Below are 6,483 nucleotides of genomic sequence, written 5' to 3' on the forward strand. Positions count from 1 at the left end.
CTGGGCTTAATGTGAGTACAACTGTTTTTAATAGTGTAGAGGGAGGCTGACGTGTGAGGGTCGGATATGATGTGATGAGAGAAGCAGCGGTCAGAGTGATGTCCTGTGAGGGGGACTCGACCCTCCCTTGCTGACTTTGGAGGAAGACAGCCACTGCACCTGGAATGGGGGTCGTTTCTAAAAGCCTGAAAAAGTAAAGGTGGGGTCTCTCTCCGAGAGCTGCCAGAAAGAAATGAAGCTCTCATGACCTCTGAATTTTAGCCCAGTGAGATTTTTAACCTACAGAACTACAAGATACCAATTTATTGGTGGTAACTTGTTATAGCAGCCATAGGGGACTAATCCAGCCTCTTAAGTTTTATGGTCTTCCAACACTCTCTTAATTAAAATTAGTTATTCAGGCCCCGAGTGGTGTGGCTCAGTAGCCTGTGTTTGGCCTGTGAACCTATCAGTTGTGGTTCAATTCCCAGATAGAGCACATGCCTGGGGTGTGGGGCTGCGTCTCTGGTTGGGGGCATGTGAGAGGCGACCGATTGATGTATCTCTCACACATCAATGTTTTTCTCCTGCTCTTTCTTCCTCTGTTCCCTCTCTAAAAATAAATAAAACCTTTAAAAAATATTCAGAAATGTTAAAAGGATCTTATGATGCTATCTTTACTTTTGCATTTATTACATCCAAAATAGAGAATAAGCAAAAGGTAGACCAAAACATTTTAAAGGGACATATTTAGTATTTAGACATATATTTAAAGTGTTACTTTAAAAGATTGTGAGGATCATGAATTTTTTTCAAGACATAACAATTTTAATGAATAATTGGGTAATGTGCATGCATTTCTTTGCAATCATTACAATTGGAGATAAAACTCCATGCATGCACACATGCGATATTTAGACTGGGGACAGGAGTGCTAAAAGCACATGGAGAAAAAAATAAAATAAAACATGCAAATAAACCAAACTTGAAATCGATGTTATGCCTATATCCCCATAGTCTCACAAAAGCTTTATCGCAGTCATTATGAGGGTTTTTGATTCCCTATCCTGATTTTCATATACAGATCTTGGAGGTCTCAATAGGTTTTACCTGCCACAGCTGACATGACCACTCTTCAGAGGCCCAGGGTCCAACTCCAGTTCCAATGTGCTTTCACGCTATCTATCATCATGGCACCCTTTCTGCTCTCACCTTCCTGAGAGTTATACCTTTTGTGTTTATTCATTTCATCATTTTATTGCACTTCACTTAATATTCCAGCAAATCTTACCATGCATATTTTTGCATATCCTTAGTGCTGGACACAGAGCACTAGTTAAACTCAAATAAATTTCTTTTCCATAATAGTTTCATTGTAGTCTTTCATTAAAAATTAAAAGTTATCATCAAACAGCTGCAGCTATGTGTCTTGCTCTTTCTGAGAATTGGATGGAAGGTGTTTGGGGACTTGGTGAAAAGAACTCAAATGAATATCAAACAAACACTCTACCGCAGTGAAATACATATCACGCTAAGGAAATCAAATCCTTTTAGTAATACAAGTGTACCTTGGTGAATAGCTGATATTTACCAAGAATAATAAAATTCCCTCAGCCTTTGAGAGATCATATCTGTTAAAACCAAATAAGGATATGATAGGATTTATGCTATAGTGTTTACCTGCTACATGTAAAATCTTATAATCTAAAAAAACCTTAAAATTTATTTTTCCATTACAATAACATCATTACAAATTTTGACCAGCTAACGATACAAATACTCAATTGTATTACATGTTAATATGTGAATGGGCCATAGATTTCAAAGATAAATACTTTATTATTGCAGGTAGCCTCCACAATGACCCCCAATGAATCCAGGCTACATAGAATAATATTTGGTAATAGTTAGTTTTACAGAACTTTTTAAAATAATTATAAGCTATATTAAAATAGTTTTATTTGTATTAAGAGAACATGTTTATAATGCAGCTAACAAAAAGTTCCAATGGTAAAGTAATACTGAAGCATATTGAATAAGATCCAAAATCCACAGCTATAAACAACAAACAAGTGAATTAATCAACAGACTAATAATAATATAATAGAAGCCACTCCCTTAACATGAGAAAATATAATTGCTCCAAACTAACAACAAATACTCCGCATTGTAGTGAAATGCTGGCAGCATTATCTTTGAAGTTGTAAATGAATAAAGTTGCTTACTATTATCACTCTTAGTTGTCTTTTGGTCTGGAACATTATTAAAAAAAGTAGAAACCATGAGTAATTTTTGATGACAAACTAGTTTTCTTATACATCGGAAATCATTGAAGACATACTGGACAAAAATATTCCCTTAAAAGCATCAACTGAAATAAACTTAAAATATCTAGATATAGTTCAAGTAAAAACTGTTAGGGGTTCTTATGAAGGCAACTAGAGTTCCTCAACATAGAAATAATCGTGTGGCATGTGTGTGGGGGGGTGTGTGTGCGTGTGTGAAGTCAGAGTGAGAGAACACTAACAAGTGAGTTTGAGATAGAAAATTAAAGTGTCCAAGAAAGGAATAAATTGTGGGAGAAAGATATACTAAAGGAAGAAAAACAAAATGAGAGAGAGGAAATGAAAGAAAAAGGGTGGGAGGAGAGAAGGGGGAGTGGACAGCATAGAGAGAAATCACAAGAAAGTTCACCATTGGGCAGATTGTAATAATAGGAGGTATTGTCAATTGATGTGAAAAGAATTTTACACTTGATTTTCAGTAAGACTGTCAATTTTGCAAAAATTTTAGTAAGTATACATAAGTTTGACAATTCAATAATAAAAATTAAGTTTTAAAATAGAAAACAAAGTAAGTTACAAATTTTGTCAAATGCTTAGCAATGTAGTGTGAGGTCATAAAATGGCATAACGAGAAAGACCTGAGTAACTGGATTTACATTATAAGCATGTTAATGACAGAAAATTAGAAGATTTTAGGAATTTATAAGATGTAGTGTCTATTTACATAAACATTCTCAGACCAGCTTGCAAACTCTCATTACATAATTAATGAGCATGAGAAGACAGAGGCAGAAGTGTGTTTGCCCTGGTGGGGTTATCACCTAAAGCTGCAGACATTATTAAGCGTAACACAGACACACAGCGTCTCATTTGGAGCATCCATTTGAGTTAATTTGTTCATGGCTAGGCTTTAGAGAAATGATAGTCTTCAAATACAGACTAGCTGTACTGTAATAAGTTCTTTGCTGTAAGGTAATACTTTCTAGGAGAATTTTGATTTTCTGTTTGGTGGATCTGCACGTTTTGTTTATCAAGTTGCATGCAATGTTTTCTAGACAAGTTATTGCCATCCCCGCTGAATAAACTTCCAAGGAGACACTTACAGGAATATTTACAGGTGCATAAACACTGTGAAGGAGGGGGCATCCTCTCTTCTCTGCAACTTCTCATAAAACAATCTTACATTAATATGCACATTAATCGACCTACTTGTACATTTCAGGGATAATTTTAAACTTCCAAAAATATACAAATCTGAGACTATCATTGGACTGAAGCATGCAATACTGAATTTAAAATAGGAAAAATATTACCAACTCTATTACATTTCAAAACATTCAAAACATTTGATGTCCAGGAAGAACCTCTAAATAAGAAAGCCCTGGGTGGGAGGCACTTCAGCTTGTCCCTATCACCCCTGTTTTTTTGTATCCATTCCTGGGGCTTACTTAGCCTGCGGTACACATTCTGTCAAGTAGTGGTGTTAATCCTAATGAGTTGATGTAACTGTCTGCCTTCATAAAAAATTCATCCTTTATGAAATACTCATAACAGTTTTAACAGAGCGAGGAAATAAAATTAGTCAGACAATACTAACCACTGAATGAGCTGTAAAAATAAAGAAGAAAAAAGGGGGAAGAATGCCCTGGCCGGTGTGGTTCAATTTGTACACCAAAATGCAGTGGGCTTGATTCTTGATTAGGGCACATGGCTTGGTTGCTGGTTTAGTCCCTGGTCATGACACATACAAGAGGCAACTGATCACTGTTTCTCTTTAACATGAATGTTTCCCTCCCTTTCTCTCTCTCTAAAATCAATAAACATGTCCTCGAGTGAGGATAAAAAAAAGGTGGAGGGACAATGACCAGTGGGAGTCACTTTAGAAATGTTATACTCGAAATACCCATAGGGAATTTGAGGTAGAAACATGAAGACAAGTGAGGTCTGTGACTTAGTAGATAAATCTGTTTGGAGTTCATGATTTAAAGTCAGCACATATTTGTTCTTATTTTTCACTTTGTTGATTAAGACCAATGTAAGTGAATGCTGCGTATCACAGGTTCATCATGAGGATGATTAAAATGTTATATACTTGGAAAATTAAAAAACTTCTAATTAAAAGTGTACTGAGAATGGGCCCATTGTATACGATACAGAGAGTGTTCACTTTACAAATGCAAACCTAAGGAGCCAGATTGTACACTTGAAAGTCAACCTTCTAGTATTTTCTTCTCTACCACCATCTTAGTTATTATGAAATTGCAGCTGTGATCTTCAAGAGCTTTCAGAAAATTAAGAAAAAAATTAATTTTCTATCATTAGGCAAAAGATGAAAGAAAGGCATAATATAATATTGTTAAGAATTACTGTTTAAAAATAATAGATTTGGAAAGCCCTTTGATTAGTCTCTATCTCTTGGTGTCCTGATTTCAATCCCAATATAATCAAAAGTTCCTAAGAATGTTTTAGTACAGAAAAAAAGTAGGCACTCTGAAGTCCGAGAGACATTGGAATAGAAATTGTCTAAGACATTGGAAGAAATACTGATGATGTCTGAATAAGCACTAGGAATGGAAAAAAAAATAGCACAAAATACAGAATGGCAAAATTAAGCCCTAATCTTTGACTTAACACAGGAAAGATTGACTAGAATGGTAAATTATTGACATAAATCATTTTATGAAAATGGTTTTGAGTCCTTCCAAAACATTAGGTAATGGTTAAAAAATTAAGTATTGGTCCCTATTCCAAAAATTCTTGCAAAAATCACCCAATATTAAAAAAAATAAGACAAAATATGGGACAATTGTAATAACATAAGAGAAAATACAAAGGAAAAAGAGACAAATTTTTTTGTTTTTCTTTGTGGTGAAGATAGAAAAATATTAGTTGTCTGGATGACAAGTTAGGAAGATTTCATATGTTTAGAACATATCCCTAGACATTAACTGTGGCAAGGACCATGATGACAGAATGCAGTAAGGAGCAACACTACCATCTGGGGTCTCTGGAATCCATTTACATTGACTCCTTTACAATATTTGCAGAAAACTCTCACAGCTTCACCATTACTGTGACATGTGAGACTGGAGAAAATGTTGAAATTTCCCAGATGACTCTCGAGTTTACAGATACTGAGAAATATCCAAATGAAGCCCCTTTTCTGAAATATTGTCCCAAGAAAATCTAGATAATAATGTCTCAAGCATCTTAAAATTGTTAGCATCACAGGCAGGAAAAACCTTGGTAGAGTCATGACTTTTACTCCAGTGAGAACTGTGCAAGCAAAATTACATGAACTAGGTAGATCAAATAAAAACTGGAAAAGAAGAAGAAAATAAACAAAACAAAATAAGCACAAGAAACCGAAAAGCAAATATCATGTGGCACTACTGTTACAGTTGAGAATTTCTTATGTTAGAGAGCCAAGTCTGATGCAGATCTATTGGAAATTAAAAAGAAAAGAAAGATGTCCTGGCTGGTGTAGCTCAAGGGAATGAGCGTGGGCCTGTGTACCAAAGGGTTGCTGGTTCGATTCCCAGTCAAGGCACATGCCTGGGTTGCAGGTCAGGTCCCCAGTTGGGGACACATGAGGAGCAACCACACATTAATGTCTCTCTCTCTCTTTCTCCTTCCCTTCTCTTCTCTCTAAATAAATAAATTAATTAAATATTTTTAAAAAGAATAAAGAAAAAATAAATTAAGTGGGAAATATCTATTTGAACATGTCAAGATTATGATTTTGACATATCAAGTTCTTGACATAATCTTGACATATCAAGTTCTTGGAGGATGCTGGAAACAAGGTGGAGGTAGATGAGCCTGGTTCCAGGAAATGGATGACTTAGAGCTGGATGATGATGCCGGTGATTCAGTTGCAATCCAGCTGATCCAGAGAGTGAGTTGCCTGATTAATAGACTATCCCCATCTGCAGAGAGGTTCAACTGCCACAGCATCTGTCGTCACACTGAGGCACTGCGGATTTTCCTTTCTTTTTTACTAAAAACCAATTTTCAGGAGAATATTCTTCTGATAGCTTTCACCATTGGACTTAATATAACTGACCTTAAAATTTAATAAAAAGAATAAAGAATAAGTGTTAGTGGAATAAATGTATACACTAGAGAAAGGGAATTTAGGAGAGAAGAAACTCTGAAGCAATAAAATATATAAAATATTTGACTATACACAGTTTTATACTTTTAATTTAAAATTATA

At 35.2% G+C, this 6,483-nt stretch overlaps 1 pseudogene; it reads left to right on the top strand.

Moving 5' to 3' along the window:
* The first annotated feature begins 5,229 nt into the window (after positions 1 to 5,229).
* LOC123824974 lies at positions 5,230 to 5,724 on the top strand (annotated as a pseudogene).
* Positions 5,725 to 6,483: the final 759 nt, after the last annotated feature.

This window comes from Phyllostomus hastatus, unplaced genomic scaffold, assembly GCF_019186645.2.
Source record: "Phyllostomus hastatus isolate PE091 unplaced genomic scaffold, TTU_PhHast_1.1 phas_contig_58, whole genome shotgun sequence".
NCBI classification, from domain to species: domain Eukaryota; kingdom Metazoa; phylum Chordata; class Mammalia; order Chiroptera; family Phyllostomidae; genus Phyllostomus; species Phyllostomus hastatus.